The sequence below is a fragment of the Euprymna scolopes genome, chromosome 36 (genome assembly GCF_053919585.1).
Source record: "Euprymna scolopes isolate OS-2025 chromosome 36, ASM5391958v1, whole genome shotgun sequence".
Lineage (NCBI taxonomy): Eukaryota > Metazoa > Mollusca > Cephalopoda > Sepiida > Sepiolidae > Euprymna > Euprymna scolopes.
Window position 1 is genome coordinate 10195395 of NC_136517.1, and position 24900 is coordinate 10220294.

The 24900-nt window shown below is 34.2% G+C and overlaps 1 protein-coding gene and 1 long non-coding RNA gene across 12 annotated transcripts in view; both read left to right on the top strand.

The window, feature by feature from the left end:
• LOC145260330 (echinoderm microtubule-associated protein-like 2) overlaps window positions 1-24900 on the top strand; it is a 488936-nt gene that overhangs the window by 39320 nt on the left and 424716 nt on the right. The gene's annotated exons all lie outside the window — the stretch shown is intronic.
• Window positions 18118-20871, top strand: LOC145260329 (uncharacterized). The gene is made up of 2 exons (XR_013864273.1): window positions 18118-19984; window positions 20015-20871. It is a non-coding gene; the product is annotated as an uncharacterized LOC145260329 (long non-coding RNA).

A 24900-nucleotide genomic window follows, 5' to 3' on the forward strand; every position in this document is an offset into this window, starting at 1 on the left:
GGGGCTAAGGGTGGGGGCAAATGGACAGTCATTTCTTTTTTGCATGGTGCAGAACTCCAATTTACATATGTTAAGGCCTAAAACTGCACCATTCATTTTCACCAGGATTTGATGTCCCCTGGAGACTTTTGGGGCTAAATGGAGGGAGGGAGGCAAATGCTGAACTTAGTCATTTTTTTTTTTTATGCCTCGTTCACTGTGCACTTACAGGCGACCATGAATGCTTCACCTTTTGTCCTATTATTCAGACTGTTTTTATCCTGAAAGATATTTTTGCAACGTTTTGGCCAATGTAACTTCTGACCTTTTTAAGTGTCTTGTGGAAATCTTGAATTTTTGAATTGTTTTGAATGGGACCTCTTTAATTTATGTAGCTTGCTTTGATTTCGTCAGCCATGACTGCATAGAGGTCTTTAATAATTTGTAGTTGTATTAGTATCGCCTATACTGAGGGTTGAACTTTCAACCTTCAGAAGATTGTCATTTAGAATTGATTTTATATAACAAAAAAATTAAGTTATTACCATCAAGTATTAACGAAACTAGATTGTCCATGTTGAAACTATCATCCTCCTACTTAAACCACTGAGATCGCACCTGTCATAAGTTCTATTTATGTAAACTGATAAGAATAATTATATTTTCTGGTATTAGTTTTGATAACTCTTCTGTTTTTTTTCAAGCATGAAGAAACAAGATATCTCGTACCCTACTTATATTTTTCTCCCACTTTATATACTTATTCAAATGGAAGCTGAATGACCTACTGAAGTTTTATTCAAATTATGCTTGAAGTTATACACTAACTTTCCCGACCCGGTACTGCCCAGGATTTAGTTATATTTTTATGTTGCTGTAACATTGCATTGTGTTAGTATAGATTTAGTTGGTATTTCTTACTGAAATTAATTAGATATTAATATTCCCATTTACATTTTTTTACATAGGCATCACCACTTATCAAGGCCAAGAGGCCACCCGAGGATAAGGGTTAAAGAGTGTATAGTAGAAATTGGACAATATAGTAATCGTTAGTAATGGAAATTTGGTAAATTTGTTAACAAGTGTAATGGCTCCTCAAGAACTTGTTTATGTTAGACTTGAAGACAACCATATTGTAGTCAGCTGGAAAATGGAGGACAATTCCACAGGCGTGTAGTTTTAAGAAAGAAGCTTTGTTCATGGAATCTACGTTTAGGTTTAGGCACAGATAAAGAGTGCTTTTCAGATAGACGAGTGTTTTTTGTGAAAGTTTGGCGAGGGGGGGCATTGATTGAAGCTCAGTCGAACACTTTCCATGAAAATAACGATAAAGCAGACAAACTCGCAACATTACATTTAAAAGAATTAGTTTTACTATGTTATTACAGTATTGAATTTGAAATAATCGATTAATGTTATTAAAGACTTTGCAGAACTCAAGAGAAAATAACTCTTGATAATTTCACATAATTCCTTTTCATTTTTATAAATGTAAGAAGTTTTATGAAGGAAACCTTTTTGTAACTAAAGTGGTTATAAATGTACAGTTGTTGAAAATATGTATGAAAGAAAAACTTTAAAATGTTTAGATTTTATCCTCTGCCTAATTATCAGAAATTTTGCCTAAGTTAATAACACAGTGGAATAAAAAATTAAAAAAAACCAAAGGACTATCTAAAAACAAAAAAAAGGACTAAAAAAAAAAAAAGGACTAGTTTGATCTTGCGTCTAAGTTCGTATAGTGGAAAATTTGGAGAAAAAAAATTAAGCAATTGTACTTTTTTTAATAAGGTAGTTAAAAAAAAATTGAATCCTCTGAAATTTCAGCATTTAAAACTGGGTTTGAACGATAACATTGTCACCCTAGAAAGGACAAGGCGGTGATTGAGGCTGAAGGTGCCTACATTGAATAGATGTCAGCTATACTACACAACTTACCTGATTTAATTTTTTTTTCAATAAGTTTTAAAATAAAACTGGTGTTATTTTCTTTAGAGCGATAAATTTATTGTTCCATCCTGTAAATCTGGTGCCAACCACGAAAAGTATTCATCAAAATCTCTGCATGAATGCATATCTAAAGGCCTCCATCGAGTCTCTAGAGACAATAGATATTCCCTGTATGGGTGTCTGAACGAAGAGTTTGCAATGAAGCAATATTCGCACAATCCTCAAATATACTTATGTTAACCTGACATTGCTTGATTTGTGTGGATGGGACAAAATAATACACTTTTCAATCTAGACTGAGAATTAAATGTTTACTCTAGAAATATAACTCCTAACAATGGTTGTTAAATTGAATATGATGTACAATCCGTTTAAAAAAAAAAAAAAAAAGACAAATATATATACTTTGCCAGGGTTATTGTTTGTGCTAAAATACATAGAATAAAATCAGTAATTTAATTTTTCACTTTTTTTTTTTTATTAAAAAAAGACATTACTTTTGAGACTACCTTCATATCGATTAATGACTAGAAGTTTATTTATTTTTTTTGATAAAGAAAAGCAAATTAGTTTTTGCTAAAGACTAAGGTTTACTGATTTTCAGTTACCTTCCCTCCCCCTTTTCTATGGTGGTGAACACCTTTTATTTAAGGGCAAACAAAAGTAATAGCTATATTAAGAACATTCAGGTGTTAAGTTATTAGGATTATTAACTTTATATGACTGGATTCTGTCTGTACGAAGTTTGTTATTTATAACAAGCACAGCAATGTAATTTGATAATGAACATGACATTCCATAATAAAATAGCAGTGTTTAGCATGATCTTTCACTAACGGTTATAATATGTAAACGATGAAATAGATAGGAATTGTCTTTTGTAAATAACACAGGCTGAAAAATTGTTATTTACTGGTCAGACAGAATTAAATATCAATTTGCCTGATGAAATTGTATCTATATTTGATGCTGAGAATCTGATCCTATTTTCTTTATGTAATTAGAATATTAAAATATATTATGTTTTTTTGTGTGTATTCATATTAAAAACCTCTTATTTCTATTTATTTAAAAAGAAAATACAACTTTGTTATATATGGGTCGTAGAATTGCATTCACTAGCAAAAGATCTAATTTGCATATTCCTTTAAATACTCATTTTAATTATTCCCTGTTAGATTTTTCAGGTTTTCTTATGAGATGGACATCTTTAGTTAACTATTACGTGTAATTATATTCATGCAAATATTCTACATGATTTATACTTGCATAATATTTGCATAAAAAAATGATAGTAAACACAAACCTCTTTCTATATGTATTTTTGTATGCATATGTTTAAAAGATTTTGCCTACCAAACTCCTGTCAGTTTTTAATCTACAGACAGACTTAATATATAGGGTATTCAAACATATGCAAAACTTTATATTTGGGCTTTAGCTGGGTAAATTTGTGCAAAAGTGAAAATAAAAAAAAATCAAATTTACCAGGTGATGGTTGAACGACGGCATCACGAATATGCATGCGTTACATCATAAGCTATTGGTTCATTTTAGTTTTTAGCCTTCCAGCAAACACGTCTTCATAGGTCAGGCATTATTGTCAAAAGAAAAAATAAATCGTAAGCTAAACATCTTGGTTTTAATGTTTGGTAATGCACGAGTCATTTATTTTTAACTCTTTAAATGATTGCTATATATTGGGTCCAATATATGAAATCTTCTGCATTAATCAGAATGTCATATTTAAGCATATTTTACGACTGGGTAATACCGGGTGCCCTGTAGTGTGTGTGTGTGTGTGTGTATATATATATGTATATATATATGATACTAGCATTTCAGCCCGGCGTTGTCCGGGTGTTTGTATGTGTATGTTGAGCAAAAAAAAAAAAAGTGGTAGTAGGAAGGCAGGCTTGAACCCGTGCCGCAAAGGAGGAAAAGAATGGGGTAAAACCTAACGTTTATGCTGTTACGACTTTTTTTAAAATTAAGGCTAGACAATCTAAAGGAGAGGATAACTTTAAAAAATATCGGCGAAAAAAAGTGACCCCTCCCCCCTGTAGAAAAGTGCCTAATTGAAGGGGAAGATATTAATGTTTTTAGCCATTTTTTGATATTTGTCGTATGAAAGGTCGAACTGATCTTGGTAAAATCCGTCGCCTCTATTGAAAGTTTAAGGCAGACATGCAAACAGACATACATTTATATATTGGTAACTAAAAATTTTCGATCCAAACTGATGAAAAAGCTTGCCCTATCTCTGAATACCCTTTATGTAAAATTTCAAATATTTAGACCAGAAATTGTCTGAGTAATTTGTCAGAGACCGCAGAGGTCGATTTTTTAAAACTTTGACCCCTATTATGACCCCCTTAACATTTATTGTTTTGGGCTCAAATCAAGTTAAGTTAGATCCATGTCCAAGGAACCTATATCTAAAATTTCAAGTGCATAGATCCAAAATTGTCGGAGTTTCAACGAGTTCTCAAAGGTCAAATCGTTGAACTTTGACCCCTTAATCGCCAAATTTCTGGCCAAAAACCAATCACATCAATTTTCTCAAACCTCAGTACCTTGTATATCAAATTTCGAGTCTGTCGACTAAAAATTGACAGTTATTGCGTAGGGAAATGTACACACACACACACACACTCACACACGTTCACTTTTATATATATAGATATACGCATACCTTTTATTTGGTACAGTTAAATTTAGAAAGTGTTTTAGGTTTGCACAATAAATATATCGGGTTGTCCGGAAAGTTCATGCTAGTTTTTGATAGGTCATTTTAAAATTCGGTGCAAGCTTTCCAAACAAATTGCTATATTCAGTGTTGTAAAAGAATTACTCGTTTCTGAGCAGATTTATTGTTAGATTACATAAAGACAAGCTATAACATATATTTCCATGATTTGAATTGCTTTGGTGCCAATTTCTTTTATTGTGTTGCATCTATTTTTGACAATTTGCTCTTTTGACCTTTCACACAAGTACAACGTAAAATAAACATCGATGAAATCGTGTCCTCTACAAATTAAATCCCTCAACCCTTGAATGAATAGAAAGGTTAAAGGTGAATTAAAACCATGGTTCAATTTTGGATGGCCCTATGTTTGTCAACTCTTGATATTGGTGCCAAGTCTTGCAGATTATCTTTTTAAAAAGAAATATATTCTTTTCATTAAACTCGACACTAACCCTGAGTTTGGATTAATGATTGGGAATGGTGTCGATAATTTAAATCCGCCTTATTTTCATATTTTAGACATGGCCTCTTCATTGTTTAGCAATGTTTGTCTCTTCAAAATCAGATGTGTTGCACTGTAATCATGTCAACACAAAATTACTTTCTCCACGAAACTATCGTTCATGTTGGTTTAGCTGTGTCATTGCTTAAGGTCATCTTTAACAATGATTTGAGAACTTCTTTATCCCCACCTTTTTCTGGATCACCCTCAATTATTAAACCAGACTTTTGTTTAACATGTCCATACCACTGTAGGCCATTGTAACACAACTTACACCAGTTCGAGCACCTTCAGCTTCAATAGCAGAAAGTCAACATGACCTCCATCACACCACAAATCCAATTCATAGCCTTTTCATTCCTCTGCATCCTTAGAAAGACTGAATTAATAGTCACTCAACATTCACTTGCATTTAACCTTGCACTATGGATATGGCTGTTTTAAAATCCACCTAATCGTAATTTTGCTATTCTCTGTATTCTCAGTAAGATTGAGCTAATTTGAGCGCAGTATTTGACAGTGATTCCAAATCTTTTTTTTTTTTTTTTTTTTCTTGATCGACTGAGATCTGTGTAGATTTATTTGACAAGAGCTTCGTTCAACATGTCCATACCATGGTAGGCAGTTGTAACACAGCTTCAATAGAAAGATTGAGTTTGGGCTTGGTGTCCACTCACATGCATACCAATTGTTAACTCAACCCAGGGAAAAAGTTAACGATTGGTTAAGATTAGAAGCTTACAAGTTTTTATACAGAAGATCAAACTTAATTCAGATCCTCTACCAACACACTTGTCACTAAAATGAGTCTACAAATTCAAACTTCTGGAGACTGTCCTCAGAACTATAAGCAAAGTACAACTTAGAGGACAGGGCCTATTTTTAAATGGACTAGTAGTACCAGACAGCTAGAGAATGCCTCTCCCCTTCTGACATGGGAATATCTCTAAAGCCATCCCTTCTGTTTCAGAAACACCCTAACTCCAGTAAAAAATGCTCAACTGTCTTAGAACAGGAATGGGACAATGAAAACTTTATGACTAGATGGGGTCACAAAACTGACCCAACCATCTGCAAAGGTGTACAGGGCCATGCGATGCGACACGGATTTATCTGCCCTTTACTGTCCAACCAGTGAAGCTTGAAAGATCTTGCAGAATACAATGCAAAAGACTGCATAAGAAAATGTATGACCACATGCTTCAAAGACATGCCAAGAAAAATCACATCTTTCACAAATCGTTTTCAATAGAGATCAATCTTCCTTGTAGGTGATTGCACTTCCTTTGAACCCAATGACAACTTGTGAAAAGTAGTTGCTTATAATCCATAATCGATCATAAAAATTTAATTTTTTTTTTAATTAAAAAAAAACAAAAACTCAAGTTTTACATGGTATGTAGGAAAAGTTTTTTACTTACCAGCCCACAAATTTTCAAAAATTAATTCCTTTACCTTTTTATAGGGCATTATTAGATATTAACCTTTTATTAAGAACATTGGTAGGTGTCTCTGGATTGGGTAATAATCCTATATTTCTTGGGAATCTTCATTGGAGTAAAAATCCCCAAGTATTTAAAGTCTGGTGTTACCAGATTAGGCTGTCTAAAGATACTGGTCACCGGACTTAAAATGTACCAAACATTTTTTAAATTTATTTGTGTTCTGTAAAATCAAAGAAAATCAATTTTTATCTACAAAGCAACCAAACACTATGAATGAAAGTTTGAAAATATAAAGAACTTGAAGCATGAAATTTTTTTTCAAAATGACCGGATTCAACATTAAATAATCCAAAAAGGGTTGATGTCATAAAACAAACTATATTTTAAAGCAAGAAGAAATGCTTTGTTAAAAATAGCTTTCCCCACTGACGTTATGGGCCTATAAAATGTTTGGAATAAAAATAAGTTTGGGTCTAAAAAAAAATATTGAAATTTACTCAAAATTTGGGTATGTGTAGATTCAGTAACTTAAATAGATCAAATGTTTCTCAAATGAGCTAATGTTTTTCAGGAAACTAATGTTTCTTTTAGAATTCCTTTAAGAGAAAAAAACATTTAACGCGTTTAGCTCTTGATGTGCTGACACAAAGGATGTTTGTTTACAATCCTCAAATTGTCTAAATGGTTTTAGTGTTATAAATTGTAATGGAACTGTGGTCACAAACCATTTTTGGATTCCAAAACAAACATGGTTTTCACTTCAAAGTACCCCACTCTTTTTCTTAGCATCTAATTCTCTCCTTCATTCTTTGCTGGATGGATTCTTCAGGGATACCTTAAACTCCATTGTTATAGCACTCTTGATGTCCGCCACACTATTGAAACAAGTTTGGTGTGGAGGGAAGAAAGTCACATTGAGCAAGATTCAGAGAATATGGAGGTTGTTTCAGTAAGATGATGCTGTTCTCTGCCATGAACTGCCCAATGTGTGGTTCGTGAGCAGGCGCATTGTCATGAAGATACGGTGTAAATAAAATGATCTGAAGTGTAATAGTTGCAGAAAGCAAAGATGTGTCATAATCACAAGATATCATGTTAGTTGATAACACAATCTGCTGAACTCTTTCGCTTATTCACACAACACAATGTTTGGTGCTTGACTGAGCTCCAGTCTATGGTTCTTTTGAAAAACATTCACAGAAAGAATTCTTTTGTCATCATTACCACAAGTCTTTCCTTTCTTCCTGTATACCTAAAGCCAAAACGGAATTTCCATGGATAGTTTCTTTCCAAGAACTTTCCACAGGACTGATTCCTGCAAAACTCAATCCTGTTCTCCAAAACCAAAAACAATTTTCCTATACAAAAACGTAAACTAAATACCACAAATAAAAAAATATTGAAGATATAACAGATTAAAAGCATAAAAACTTTTCCAAAATTACTGGCTTTGGCATAAAATAACTTTAAGAGGGTTGATATATCAAAATAAAACACCCAAACTAAAAAGCTAAACATTCTAGAGAAATAAAATAAAAAAAAGCAGGATTGTCTTCAAGTTTCATGTCAACAAATATCTGTAGAGCCATCCCCTCAGATAATCAATTTTTTTCTCTATTTCGTCTTTTTCAATCCTCATGATGTTCATTGTCATACTGACAATCCCATTAATTCTTATTCTTGAGTAGCTTTTAGCCTTAGTAAATGATAGCTTCTTAGTGCAAAAAAAAACAAACAAACAAATGGCTCCATTACTTTTCTTAGATTTATTTTTTTAACTTTGAAATGCGCTACCTGATGCATAGCGAATGTTTTGATGACACGCATGAATGAATCTTCATGTCAACAGATGTTATTTTTAGAATGACTGAATTTTTTTTTCTTTTTCTCATGACTGAAAATTAAGGTCAGTCTTAGTTTGGTAGATCCCCTAATAAGTTCTGGAAAAGTCACTAAATTATGGTATGAGTGAATTGGGAGAAAAACAAACTGCTGTATTAAAAATGCTTTTTTGTTAATTACATAGGGAATCATTTCAAGTTAAAATCCATTGAGAAATACACATTTTGTATTGAGAAATACACTTTACTAATGTGAACATTAGTTGACGAAATACCAATTATCCAACAATGGCAGTCTAAATTTCACTTTATCTTACAAACTGAAACACAATGATCTGAAACTGAACTGGAAAATGAAACGAGCACTTTTCTTTTTTATTCTAAAAAACGGTACCTCGCAGGAATCTATAAGCAATAGCTCATAGAATATTGTTTCATAATTTGTTTTATGATTGACAAAGTTTTCATATGGACTGTTTTCATTTTGGCTTTAACCTTTTATTTTTGGCTCTTTTCGTTTTTTATATCAACTTAAATTAAACGGCCATTGTTAGATAATTGATATTTCTTTAAAGTTTACATATTTTAAGTTTATTTCTCAATACAAAACGTCTATTTCTAAATAGATTTTAATTCAAAATGATTCCTCATAATCTCTGTATAAAAATGACTGTGAGGACGCTTCTCAACCTATATAGTCAAATTTTTAATCTACAGGCTTTAAATTTGATCGAAAGCTTAGACATGTAGAAAACTTTAATAGGTTTTCATGCTAAAGGGTCAATTGAAAAAATTGGTACATATTGTCAGATTTGTTTACCGTTTCATGATTATGCATGCCAGAATAATTCACATTACAGATTACTTATGGTAAATATAAGTTGGTTTGAAAACACTTAAAAAGCATGTCATGCTGGCCGAATGGTTATCATACTTGACTCACTGTCTTAAGTGAAAGTATGTGTCCAATTTGTTTCAATCATTATAATCACATCTGCAAATTTATTTTTTATCTTTGTTTATATTTATTTTTAGAAGCAAAGAAACAAAATCTTAATAACTGATAGGCCACTTTTTCTGTGGACCCCAGTCACGTGTTTTCCAGATATGGTTAAGTATCACGTTAATTTAAATATAATCTTACCTATGATAAACAAGTCAATAAAAAAATTTTTTTTCACTTTTAACATGTACACAAAAAATATTCTGAACATTTTTAAGTGAAATAAGAATCACAGGATTTAGCGAGAGAGCACATTAGTTTTTTCTTTTTTTTTTTCATTTTGTTCTTTGTAAAACGTATTTATTCTAGAAGTAAAATTAACTATCATTAACCTTGGCTTTAGGTAGGATTGAAACTGCTATCTTCAGACAATACTTACCTGGAACTGTAGTAATTCAGCGTTTCTATCCATGGGCCCCAGAGAATGATCCAGGTTGGCTGGACTTCTCAGTTGGCTCATTCCTTAAAACTTTATATCATGTCTAAATGATAATATCTAAGAGTTACGAACGGGGGTTGTCTGTTTATTTAATTTTCCCGACTTTCATGCACTATTTTTTCCAAACTTTTAGAGCGTCCCGTGTATCTTTCGCTTTTCAGTATAAAACAAGCGAAAACTGGCTTGCAGCCGCGTCATGTTTCAAGATCAAGCATCACGCGACTTAGGTTTCTCGCACCTGTTAATTTTATTTTATAAACGTTAAATTAAGATGCTTTTCATTACTCATCTCTCATGGCCGAGATGGTTAGATCCCAGGGTTTTTTCCATTTCATTTCTACCTCCACGTCAAAGGTTCGGGTTTCAAGCCTACTTTCCTACTAAAACTTTTTTCTTTTACACCTCCAAACACTCGGCCAACGTTTTTTTTTAATTTTTTTTTTTTAAACAAGGTTGTATTGATCATCCCCTCCCCCACCACCACCAACACACACACACCTACAAACACCCGGGCCACGCCGGGTACCCTCCGCTAGTCCAACTATAAAAAGATAAAAATAATATTCCGCAAATAAATAAAATATACAGATTACTCATCTCAAAAGAATTCCAATATTAAATAATATAACCTTCGGTAAGGACCTGACAATGGAAGGTTAGATAATAAAAAAAAAAAAAAATAAAATAAAAAAACAGCAAAAAAATTTGGATTTACAAGACCAAAAAATCCAACCTTGATCTCCTTTCGGTGGATAAACGTTGAATCTCTACGGTTCCAGGTGAGCATTGTATGAAGATAGCGGTTTCAATCCTACTCAAAGCCAGGCAGAGGATTAGTTGACCAAAATGTGATGGGACAACTATGGAAGGCAGTAATTACTGAAGATACAGTTGAAGATTCAGCATTCCTATCCTGTCATGGTTAACAACCTGACAAAGGTCAGAGGAATAGTTGGCCGAAACATTGTGTTGAGCTATAAAAAGATGAGGATAATAGTCTACAAATAAAATATAAGATTAACTAATTTATTTTTTAAAAGTTTATTTTGATTAGTTCGGTTTTTACAGTAAGGTTTACTGCGTGTGTGCTATCAGTAGGAAGTCTATTATTGGGAAAATTGAAATACAACTTCCTGGGCAACGTCAGGTTACCCTGCTAGTTAAAACATTATTGCAATCACGTATACTGCAGAAGTATGAACATGCCTGTGCAAACTAGCAGCTTGTGTTTAATGAATTGTTTACAATGTGTATTGTTTCAGCATGAGGAAATGGCAGTTCAGACAATTTGGACATGTAGTGAGGGCCAATGACGCCATTGTAAAACTTTTGCACTAGAAATCGCTGGAAAGTGATAGAGGGGAAGGCCGATGAGATGGACAGATACCCTGCACAAAGATCTCTGTAAAACTGACCTTCACCCATACCAAACCTTTTTATCAAATGAAGACAAAAATTTGTTACTGTGGATTCCGTTATAGCCCAGGATTAATACATAAGAAAATGACAGATTATTATTAACTCGCTTGGAGTTCTCACACAGGTCATCATCGTACTATCAATAGTGGAACTTGATTTACATTAGAGGTCACCAGAAAGCAACAAAGGTGAAAGCCGATGAGATAGGCAGATGCCCTGCACAAAGATCTCTGTAAAACTAGCCTTAAAGCGTGTGATCGAGTTAAAAGTTGGACAAAAGTCCGTTATTGCAGACTGTAGATTGAGAGTAACGCTTATGAAAAAGATTTCAGTATTACATAACTAAAAGATTTCATGTGCCGTAAAACAGCTGGATCTTGCGCCCTTGCTTGCTTAAATCTAGTCTTCCATGATAGGGTGGTGGTTGGGATTGTGCAACCTTTGCTTCACAATTCCACATGTTCAAATATACCAAGTCTTAGGTGCAAAATTATTTAATGGTCTAATGTTTCATGTAAGTGTCAATCCAGGGGAAGTGTGGTTGGTATTGTGCAACCCTTGCTTCACATGGCTGATGTTTCATGTGGATGTCAATGTGATTATCACTGGTTTTTATGATCACAAACAAAAACTATGTAATAGCCGATTTATTCAGTCTAAAAAGAATTGTGATTTTCATTCAACTTGGACACTATGGACTGTTTGATTTTGGAAGATGGGTTGAATTTTTTTATTTTTTTTATTTATTTATTTTTTTTACAAAAAAAAACAAAAAAACTTTTACTCTTAGCTAGATTCTTTCACCAAAATACTGCATTCATTCAATGGCTTTAAACCTGCTTTAAAAATCCCCAATAGTTTCAATGAAATTTTTATTTAGAAAAGTATGGAAATATGAGGAATGGAAAGATCTACAACCCCCCCTCTCCCCAAATGAAAAGTTAAGAATCCAACAAAATACTAATGGGTAATAAGTGCCTCATCCAACCCTTTGCTAGGTGTCGGACTGCTCAGTATTTTTCAGGTCAACTGAAAACGAGCAAGTCAGTCTCTAAATGGAAATGGGAGCTAAGTGGGGAAATGAAAAGATCAGGATGGAATATTGGATGGATGGATGGTTGGTGTCCTAAGATAGAAACAACAATGTGCTGGCCAAGATGGGTTCTGATCCCATCAAATCTATTAGATGCATATTTTCTTAAAAAAAAAAAAAACTGAAAAAAAATATTCAGTTATGGATAAAAAAAAATCAATGAGAATTCTACGATTACTAATTGTCAATACTTTGTTTACAATAGGTATTGTGATTATATTCTCATCAAGGCAATATTTAGTCGTACCTGGCAAACTCGTGATTAAAGTCCATTAAAGTTTTAAAATAAAAATGAAAAAAGTGATCAACCACTGTCATTGATGACTTAAAAGTGCCCTTTCCAATGGCTACAGCACCATGATGTATGGGAGGGCGGTACTTTTTCTTAAGCATACTTCACTTTTATTCGTCACCACATAATTTAGAAAAGAAAAAGGGACATTAAGCAGCATTTCTGTTTTTAGTCTTTAGTATAAATAACTGATGATTGAACCATGGTCTCGAAGCCTATTAGCAAACATAGCAACCATATGCCAAATGTTCAGGGGCTCACTACTGTGTGTGAACATATGGAGATTAAAATGACTAAATAATAATGACTGAGAAAAATTTAATAGGAATTTTTAAATGACTGGTAATCAGTTAGCAACCATCCATATTGGAATAGCTTAGGATACATGGTTCTTGTTGGATCAGTGAAGTTAAGCAACGTTGAACCTAATCCTTATCGAATGAATGACCATTAAAAAATATCAGATGGGAGGAGGACAGCACCTTCCTGGTAAAAAAAAAAAAAATCTTACCCTGACCTGGATATACATGCGATTGCGGACCGCTTGTGAAATTGATATTCCCATAAAACTTCCTCCTGTGGAAAAGGGCTGTTTCAACCTGCTTAGGATGAATGCTCCTTCAGTTTGATAAGTTCAGTAAGTGATGTAACCTTTGACCTTCTTTGGTTTCGTCTTATCAGACTTAAGAATTTTTTTTTTTTGTAATTTAGGAATTCGTACAGAATTTCAAACAAAAACCTTTTTTTAATTTATGGGAGTAACTTGTTCTTTTTGTCAGCCATAAGAGAACTCTCAAATAATTCGTCATTGTATTTTAGTATTACCTTAATTAAGGCTTGCTATACATGATGATGCTAATACAAAGTTGTCATCTCTCCTGATGGGCATATACAAGCGATTGGGGGCAATCGATTGTAACAAAGCAAGTTATTATCACGCCATTAATATAGTTCGACAATAATATATATATATATATATATATATATATATATAAGTGAAATTGCATTGGCTTTAGTTTGTCATCTAAATGTCATTTAGATTGAACTTTAAAATCTCTAGCTAACGCTATATTTTAATTATAAGAAATGCATTATTTACACGTGTACAAGGTATGTATTCTTGCAATAATAAAGAATGAGTACAATAGAAATTGTCATATCCTAAAGCTACACTAGGAGACAATATTTGTAAATTCCATTGAATAAGCTGGTGCTACCAGATCAGGCTGTCTGAAAATATTGGCTTCTTGAGACGAAATGCACCTAACATTAATGCTTTTTGTTTTTCTACTTCCTTTTGCAAAACCAAAAACAACCCACATTTCCCCCCTTTTTCCTTTCTCTTTTTATCTTCCCCATTTCCTGACTGGTTTCCTAACTTAAAATGTACCACACATTAATACTGTAACCCTTTTCCCTCTCCCATTGCAGAACTCATTCATGTTCTGCAGTGCAGGGAATAAAAATGATAAAATCCACTATGAAACAATCAAACCACACTACAAAAAGTGATTAAAAAAATACAAAGAGCTTGAAAAATAAAAACCTACAAAATAACTAAATGCAACATGAATACCATTTCCAAAATAACTGGATTCGGCATTAAATAACCTGAAAAGGGTTGATATGCCGTAAAACCAAACCATTGAATAAGCTTGTAGTAATTGTAAGGGTGGGGGTCAACGATAAGTGAAGGTCCCAATGAAAGTTTTGTGTTGACTCAACAGCTCTGATAAGGACAACATGGGTTGAACGCTTTAGTTAATATTACAAATCGTGGAGTTGAGCCGACATAACAACGCCTTTTTATTTATTTAATCTGTTATTTTGAATTGGTGATTTCAGTGAAGATGATGTAGAATGAAATATTAAATCCACTTCGTGGTGTTGCGGTACTTCTCATGCTCCCCTCACCTTCTTTTTACATAAATACATGAATAGGTGCTACCCCCTCCCCTTGTGACATAGTTTTAATTTTTTTTTTTTTTTTTTTAGAAATGACTGGATTGCAGTTTTTCTTTTTTGTTTTATGCATCAGAGAATGCGTGGTTAATCATTTGAAACGAAACTTACACTACTTATGGACTTATCTCTGCTTACAATCCAGATTAACAACTGCAGATATTAAATCCACCGTACAAATATATATATGTGTGTGTGTATACACACACACACACACACACACACACACACACACACACACACACACACACACACACACACACACACACACACATTTAAGTTACAACTCTGTAATATACCATTAGAATTTTTAATATCATATACAATAATCGTTAATTCAAGGAACAATTTTCATATGCTAAAAAATAAAAATTATTAGCATGTAATTGTTTCTGCCTTTCTTAATTGCATATATTTTTGTGATATACAAAATATCAATCCTTTTTTTTTTTTTCTTAAAGGAAAAAAAAAGTAAAATTAGATTTACTCCAATTAGACAGATGAAGTTTTATGCACTGAAACCTTAAAAAAAAACAAACTTTTGTATATCACGAAAATGTAGAAAGAATTGTTTCTGAACTTTTTAGATGAAGATTGATAATTTGTATTTGGACTACTGTTCTCATTTTAAATGAATTTCATAACGTTTCAGCGGATGTAACCTCCAACCTTCACGTATATCTTGAACTCTGGGAATCTTTCTGTCGAACTGTGGAATCTACACGGAATTGTGAACAATTCCTAAGTTTGATAAGGTACATCTGAAGGAGGACGAAGGTTACATCAGCTGAAAAGTGACAATAGTCCGTATCATCCAAATACACAAGGGATTGTATGCCGATATGTTTCGATAAATATGAAAATTGTCCCCCACCCCCGAATTAAATAAGGTTTTATGACATAAATTGTTTACATATACATATATCATACAATTAAAATTTTAGTAAAGCTTTTTTTTTTTTAAAATTCTGTGTATATATATATATATATATATATATATACACTTTATGTGCCTGGCAGTGTTCTTAGATATGTTTTGTATAAGAATAGCTTCGATTACTATCGATAATCAAAATAATCTGATGAAAGAAGGAACAGGCGATTTTGACCAGAGTTTACACCTTACACAACCTAATATCACAAGTGCATTTGAGAAGTTTTATTACCGCACAAGCAGTAAGGTCAGGTATATAAAATCAACAGTAGGTTCTTTGATATGACAGAAGCGCATTCAAAATGAATGTTTCTGATTAGAGCATAATTGAAGTATGATACTCGACTGCATTTTAAACTTTAACGTGACTTAGTCCACAATAGATTGTAGTCTACATTGCAATGTAGATTACAATGTATTGTGGAGTGTGAACTAAGTTACTGCAAGGAGGCATGTGAAACTTCCTCCTAGTACAGAGATGGGTCCCCAACTAGAGCAGGCAATCAATCGATTTGATTGAAAAAAGAAAATGGGCGATTTCATTGATTTTGATGACAAAAATATGGAGTGTGAAACATTCGTTGATCATTTAATCCCGGGCAACGTTGGATCTCCCAGCTAGTGTGTGTGTGTGCATGTGTGTGTGTGTGTGTATATATATATATATATATATATATATATATATAAACCTTGTTTGAAATTATTCAATTACCAAGAACGCTTTTGTATTCAATCCGCATCGAATATTAGCATGAATTTTTTAATCGGCCAACCACTTGTCTCTTTCTGGTGCAAAAGTCTTGAATCCAATAGATCTCGCACTGTCAACCAAGCTTCAACCCCTGTTCCACATCACCATAATGTTGCATCTTTATGCGTGTTTCATAGAATGTGCAACAACGAACTTCAATTGTATCCTCTAACATAAATACTTGATCAACCAGACTATCAGCAAAATGAAAAAAAAAATTTCTAAATAGCTTCTTTCGTCAGACCACTTACCTGTAGAATCCTCTCCTTGCACCTTATTTCCGATTATCAATGTGCAGAAATTAACTGTAATTTGCGCAAACTTTTTTTTTTTTTACTTAGGATCACCACTTATCAAGGCCCGAAGGCCACTCGAGGATAAGGGTTAATGAATGTAAGGTGGTAGTGTAGTAATCGTTAATGGTGTAAATTTGGTAGAATTAGATTATTTTATGGTGGACGGCTTAACAAGAAATTGCTTACATTGGATTTGAAGGTTACCATGTTGTATTCAACCGGGAAGCAGGCCAGAGGAACACTGTTCCAGAGGTGGGCAGTTCTGGGAAAGAAGCTTTGTTTGTGGAATCTGCGTTTTGATTTAGGCACAGTCAGTGGGGAAAATTGTATATATTGGTTGTAGCTAGTTGAGTGTTTCTTGCAGAAAGTTGGCAAGTGGGGACCATAGATTGGAGTTCAGTCAAGCATTTGCCATGAAAATAATAAAGCAAAGAGACAGGCTCGCAACATCTCTCCTGTGGGGAAAGAGGTTGCAGGGAAGAGAAAAGGGCATCACTAGGTTTCAAAGAGAGGGCATGCCAAGCAGCACCTGCTCAGATGTGGCAACAGTTCTCCATTATAGGGCGTACCTGGCTCTTATACAGATAGAGGGCCGCATTAGCAGGGAGATACTCTATTGGAGTGGTAGAGTGATCCAACCATTTTTCCAGCATTTTTCCTGCTGCATAACTGTTCACTTGATGTCCACTATAAATCTGGCACCTTATCACAGTAGCCTCTTTAGATCTCTGCGGCAATATGCTGCGGCAATATGCAATATGGGGGTGAAATAAAATTATGAAAATGCACATCGCAATGAATCATTTGTTCATGACGAATGCTGATATTGAAAAGCAGATTTCAGACTTGCACTAATTTATAGCAATTCAATTAGTTTTAAAGATTAAGATTAAGAAACACCATAAAAGCAATGTTAATCGATTTAAAAAAAAAATTAATAACTTGAACATTTTGGTGTTTTTGGCATGCATCCAAGACTAGTGCTGTAATCGATTCACCAATTTTTATTAGCTGAGTCTTTGTAGAAAAATGTTTAAAAAAAAAAAAAAAAAAAAAAAAAATTTTATATGAATTATATTCATGCAGAGAAATTTGGGTATTGATATGACTAGTACGGACACACAAAAAACTAGACTTTCACCAATTTTGTGGCAATTTCTTAGTACTCACCAAACCAGTAAAAAAAAATTGCCCCAAAATTGGTGAGAGTTAAGTCTAGTTTTTTGTTAGTATTCACCGTACCAATACTCGACTTTCTCTGCATATAATATATATATATATATATATATATATATATATATATATATATATTAACCTACTTTATTGAACAGGTCACAAGTTAAACCGGTTTTTATTTTTTTTTATTTAAAATTTTTCTTTCAGTAAATAAATAAAAGCAAAATCTTAAGAAACAAAATGAAACTAAATGACATGTTTTTTTTTTTTTTTTTTTTTTTTTTTTTTTTTTTTTTTTCGACAATTAAAGTACAAAACTTTTGTCTCTCAAGTTTAAAACTTTGCCAGGGATAATATACTAAGAAAGGGATGATTAAGTGCATTGAAAACAAAAACTGCACTGAAGATAGACATGGTGTGAACATGGATTTTTTTTTATTTTTTTATTTAAAACTAGCGGGACCTGTTGAAATTCCACAGGTGACACATTCATATGTAACATATTGATGTTGGTATTCTGTAGATGTTCAGTGTGAATAGAGACCAGATATTTTCGCACTAGGGATATGAAGAGAAGTAGCTGTTCTCCAGATATTGAGCACTTTTTGTTGCCCGTGTGTTGGACCTCTCCCCCTCCCCCAATAAATGAATCAAAACAACTTTTCGGTCAAAAGCAACTAGAAAGAAAGCTGCGACAACTGGGTTCAAACCTGAAACGCAAAAGAGGAAAAGGGAAAAAATGTTACATGATGGTGCAAAAGAAGGGTTTTAAATAGTTTTAGTGAATTATGTGTGCGTGACTTATGAAAAATGCAATGCGAAAACAGAACCCTCCCCTTCCAAAAAGTAGTCTAGTTAACTACCACAGAATTAATCTTTTCTAATTTTCACATATTGTATGTCCGAGGGATTGCTCTTTCAGATGGTATTGATTTTGACCCAGTTCGATGCGGCTGATGAAAGTTTTTAGTAGACACACACACACAGTTTCCTTTATATAATAGACTAGCGGGGGTACTCGGCATTACCCAGGTGTGTCAAGTTTGGTGTAGTAAGGAACTCCGGGGATAGGTGGATCAAAAAGTTGTTAAACAAAAAAAAAAAAAAAAAAGTGGTATAGTTGCAGGGTTCCCAGTGTTGCCTGGGTCTAGTAAGAAATCGGGGGGGGGGTTAAAAAGTGGTAGTAGCAAGAGGGGGAGGCATAAAACAACAGTAAGCAGTTTGGGTAGAGAGAAAAAAGTGGTAGTAGGCAGGCAGGCTCGAACCCGTAACGCGGAGAAAAAAGTGATATCTTTGCCAATGTCTCTATTGTCCAACTGGAAGTTCAGAACATTGAAATTAAGTGAAGTCAATCCAACCGATACGATGACTTGCAAAAATGGCGATGCAAAAAAACCGACCCCTCCTTGTACAAAACTGCCCAGTTTAGGGCCAAGGATTAATGTTTTCGGCCAATTTTTCGATATTTGTTGTTTGAAGCGTCAAGCTTTAAAACGATACCGATCTCATGAAAATCGTTTGTCTCTGTTGAAAGTTTTTACGACACACACACATGTTGCCTTTTATATAATAGAAGACTAGCAGGGGTACCCGGTGTTGCCCAGGTGTGTTGCAGTGGTGTAGTAAGGGTGGTAATAAAAAGCAGCCCAGTGAGGGAGGGGGTGATAAACAACACGGTTGGGAGGTGTTAAAAAAGTGTTAGTAGGATCGAGCTCATAACTCAAAGGAGGAAAAGATGAAAAAAAAATGTAACACGTTAGCCGATGTTACCATCACGCAAGCAGAAGTTGCGTGCGTCAAATTCAAGCATAGTCATTTGACTGTATGATTTTAATGCTCTGTCACTTTTTCGAACAGTTTTGCTTTATACGAAAAAGCCAAACAAACACTCGAGATGATGCCACAGTGGGAATTTTGTTTAACTCGATCAAAAAAAAAAAAAAAAAAAAAAAAAAGATAGTGTCTGTTTTCGAATCTGAGATATTACGATCTGGGAAGTATGCTAAAACTTCTCGCGGAATCTAACCGACACGATAACTCTGATGCAAAAAGCCTTTCGCGGACATACACAAATGCTCGCACCCATTTTGCCTTTTATATATTTGACTAGCGGGGCTACCCGGCGTTACCCGTGTGTGTGTGTGTGTGTGTGTGTGTGTGTGTGTGTGTGTGTGTAGGAAAAAAATGGTATAAAGCAACAATGAAGGAGGAAAAGAACGTGAAAAAAGGAAAAAAAAAAGTTAGTAGGCTCGAACTTAAAGCCTTGAGGCAAAGTCTGGAAAAAAAAAAAAAAAGTGAAAAAACTTGACACGTTCAGCTATGCTAAGAGGGCAGACGTGAAACTTGTTCAAATTAAACGCTTAAAAAACGTCTGCTTTTTTTTTTTTTTTTTTTTAGGTCAAACAGCACGCCATAGAAAAATGAAATCATGCCGAGCTTTCTGCGTATTTGTTTTCCCGGCCAAGATGTTAGGGAAAACCAACTCCCCATAAAAGGGGAGTGTCCAAATGAATAGCAATTGTCTGATATGATGGGTTTTCCCTGCATTGATCAAAGCTCATTGCTTTCTGGACGTCATGACACGAAAGGCCGAGAACACAACTTCACTTTCGTAGTTTCACTTTTATATATGAAAAATACATAAGAGGAAGAAATATTGGAAATTTTGTAATATAAAAGTCACTCAAATAAGATAGACGCCCTCCTTTTGTAAATCGGAGATATTATAATCTAGAGAGTATATAAAGTTCTGAGAAATGGTACCCCTTCCCCCAGAAAAAAGCCTTTGCCGGACATGCAAAAAAGTGCATACAATAACACATTTTATCTTTTATATTATAGATATAGAAGACTAGCATAGATACCTGGCGTTGCCAGGGTGGACATAAAGTTCGGTTTGGACATAGCTAAGAATATTGAGCAACCTCCACGAAAAAACAGAATCGCCCCAAAAAAAGTAGGTGATAACATATTTCAGCAGCCCGTACACTGGAAGCCCCTCTAATTAAAAAAAAAAAAAAAAAAATCAAAACAACTTTTCCCCACATTTTGTTGCCCATGTGCTGGAATCATCCCACTAAAAAAAAAAAAATAAATAAATCCAAACAATTTTTCTTCAAGATAGCAGTGAGCGCTTGTGCGACAGCAAAAAAAAAAAATTTAGCTGCGTTAGGCGGGCTTGAACCGGAAATGGGAAAGAAGGGGAAAAAAGTTACTAGCAAATGCTTTTGCCCATCAGACCAGGACGATTTATGACGTCATGATCCTGCAAACATTTTTAAACCTACTTTCAGTTGGCTACATGTGCGAAAATCGCATTGCGAAAAGTCCCCCCCCCCTGCAAGAAATGGTCAAGTTGACCACCAGAATTAATCTTTTTTTTCTAATTTTCATATGCGCCTGAGGATTGTTCTTTCAGATGGTACCAGTTTCGACCCAGTCCGTTATGACTGATGAAAGTTTTTAGCAGACATAAGAATACGCAAACGCACGAACTAATAGATGTTTGAGATTTATATAGACTAGCCTGGGTGCCTGGTGTTGCCCGGGTGTTTGGAGATATATTGAGCAGAAAAAAAATGATAGTAGGTAGACAGGCTCAAACCTGTGATGTGAAGACGGAAAAGAAAGTTAAAAAAAATCTGACGTCTTACCGCTACTCCATAACGCGATTGGAAGTCTAAAATATTCAAATTTAACATAGTCAATCAAAAACAAAAGATGACTTGCAGAAATGGCGTTGCTTTTAAATTGCTTTTAAACCTCTCATGAAAGCAAATTAGACACAAGGTCGTTTTTAATGTGGGGGGGAAAACCAGCTCTCCCCCAAAAAGGGGCAATCTGGTAGTATTCAAATAAATAGTAATTGTCTTAGTATGAAGGGTTTCCCCTACATTGACCAAGGACCAGTTACAAGCAAGCCGGCGGCCAGGCAGTGGTTTGCGTTTGAATGGTTTCGCTTTATTATACGAAAAAGACAAACACTTGAGATGACGACAGTGGGAATTTTTAACTCTATCAAAAAAAAAAAAAAAAATAAATAAAAGAAAGGATGTCCGTTTGCAAATGGAAGTATACAAAAACTTCTCGTGGAATCTAACCGATGCAAGAATCCCGATGCAAAAAGTCTTTCGTGGACATACAGAAACGCTAGCGCCCATTTTGCCTTTTATGTAATAGATGAACTGTCTGCAAGAAAATTTATCTCCTTGGTAGAGGTAACTTATTTTTTTATGCATATTTTTAGCACTGATGATGGCCGATGTTGAAGTCAAAATAGAAACACATACATCAGCACGGGCCGAAACCATTGTTAGTGGAGGAGAAATCCTTCACGACTGAGACAATTTTTATTTTTGTTCCTTTTCTCCACGTTAAAAAACGACCCTGGTGTCTAACTCTGTCCCGTGGGGAGGCATTGTAAATATTAACATAATGAGATTCCAGTTAAGTGGTAAAATATTAAAAGCATTTACGGCTGTAGTACCGCACTATTAAGCTATTTAAAGGAACTTTAATATTTATATTTGAATAGAAAATTATTAGTCTGGAACTCTGAATCTTATTTTTGTACTTACCCCTCTCAAACAAGATATATTGCTCTTAGGGGCTACTATGCCAAGCCATATCTATGGGAGCACTATGTAGGGAATTGAGCAGGAAGATGTCTGTTCGCATTACATTTAAATTTCTGCACTTTAATATAGTCAGGGAAGCCGAAGACAAAGGAATTCTGAAATCTAACAGTTCAAGGGTAAAACTATTAGAGCAGAAAGCTCTTGGATACCTTAGGACGTCGATGCTGATGGGGTGCAATTTTGCTACTTGTCAGATTAGTTAGTGATATTTACGTCCTGGAGAGTAAAAAGATTTTCTGGAAACAATTGAAGCAAAACAAGTTTTGTTAACATCAACCAACAAAGAAAAGGCAATGGCTATTCAAAATCAAATACTGATGTTTTATAGAAGATAACAAACTTGGAGAAATAGACCGGCTTCACTTTATTATATTAACAAAAACAGTCGATTATCACTCCAGAAGCTAACTACACCCCCAGCAAAAATAAATCTGTTCGGATGTAGAGTTGAATGGTAACTAAGAAACAGGATTTATAATCCCTAGATATCATTTAACCTGATTAGGTTAAATGAAATTTAGGATTATCGAATTAAACGCTTTAATACCATCTAACATGGAAAGTGAATATAAGACAATTTTTTTTTTTTTTTTGAGTGATTGATTACTCGAACAAGTTGACAGAGCATGTCGATATAACTGGAGATGCTAATCCAGTCACAAAGCCACACTTGACTGCATATTTCCCCCAGGTTATCAGAAATGCCATGTTGGTAGGCATTCACAAAAAGGAAGTTGAACGACAGGAAGTTGAAATGTTGGATTTGCACTAAAATTGACCGCCGTTTTTCTGACTTAATTTCTTATAATTTATCAGATTGCAATCGGTGCACAAGATATCGCATGAGTTGCGAATGTAATTATTTAAACAAAACAACAAAAAACCCAATTCATTTAATTCCATTTTCACCCCAAACAAGGCATAGTGCCACTTTGAAGTAGGGGGCTACTATCTGGGACATAATTGCCGGGATACTATGCAGGGAGTTTAGCAGCAAAATGTCTGTTTACGTTACATTTGAACTTCAGCATGTCGGAACAGCAGGAACTCGGAAGAAAATTCTAGTCTAGCAGTTCTGAGGAAGAAACTATTAGAGTAGAAGGCTTTCTGGCATCTGGGGATCTGTGTAGGGGTGGGATTTTGCTCCTTGTTGGGTTTGTCGGGAGTTTTACGTCAGGGGGGTACAAGGGCTTGTAGTTTGTCGGAGCATCTTAAATCATTAAAATACTTGTAAAACAGGCAGATGGATGCAACATTCATTGATGGGACAGAGGTTGAAGTTTAGCTGATAGTTCAGGAGGATCTAATAGGTTGGCAACTCTCTTTTTGAACCCTGTTCAGGAGTGAGACTAGTAGCAGATGCACTAGCCTAAATGTGACAACACTACTCCATACATGGGCGAATGGTGACTTTGTAGAGTTACAGGATACTTTCAGGTGTAAATAACGAGAACAACCTGGATTCTTTTAAGGATTTAATTGTTTATTCGTCCAGTAATACCATAGGATCTGCTTTTCATCAGATCATCGTGCCATACCTTGTCAAAAGCCGTAGATATATCTAGGGCTTTTACTTAAACAGTTTTATTCAATTAAAATTTCAGCAAAGTCCTCATTAAAAAGAAATTCTTTAACAAAATCAAAAAATAAAATTGATTTTAGCTTTACATGTTTACTTTACTTGGAAATCGATTTTGAAATAAAGATATTTCAATGAAAGATTTATTTTAAAATCTATTTTCAAATAAATACTCTTTCATTGAAATATATTTGCTAAGCAATGTATGGAGTACTGTTAGATTTGGGCCGGTGAATTTGTCCCATTTGAGAGTTTTTGATAAGATGCAAAAAACGTATCTATTATTTGATTACACCTCCCCTCTTTCCCCTTCTCTATACTCACATATGTGAACTTGCTAATTTTGTCTTTTCTATAAATGCTATTATGGCATGTTTTTTTTTTCTTTTCTTTAATTGTAGGATCTATTCCCTGCTTTTTTTTTTTTTTTTTTTTTTTTTTAGCTCGTTTGATTTGTTGGTTTAGTGGTCTCCATCAATTTGCTGTTTTGATACCTCAAGTAATACAGCTTATTCCAGTAGGTTCTTTCCAAGAACTGCAGACATGTGGAACACTTCCAGCTGACCGTTTTCCTCCATATAACTATAGCTTTGGTCTGTTCAAGATTAAAGTCAACAAGCATCTCCTGTATTTGTGATAATCATTTAAGGTTAGCTCCTTACATCAAATGGCTTCTGGAGCGAATATTATTTACAGAAAAATTGTTTTTGCAATTAAAGGGAAGACAAAACAATGTTTTACAAAAATAAAAGTTCCCCTGGGCAATATAGCCAATTTTATTTTTCTGCAGACTAAAAGCATTAAGATCGTCATAGTTCCACACACTTGAACAAATTAATGACAAGTG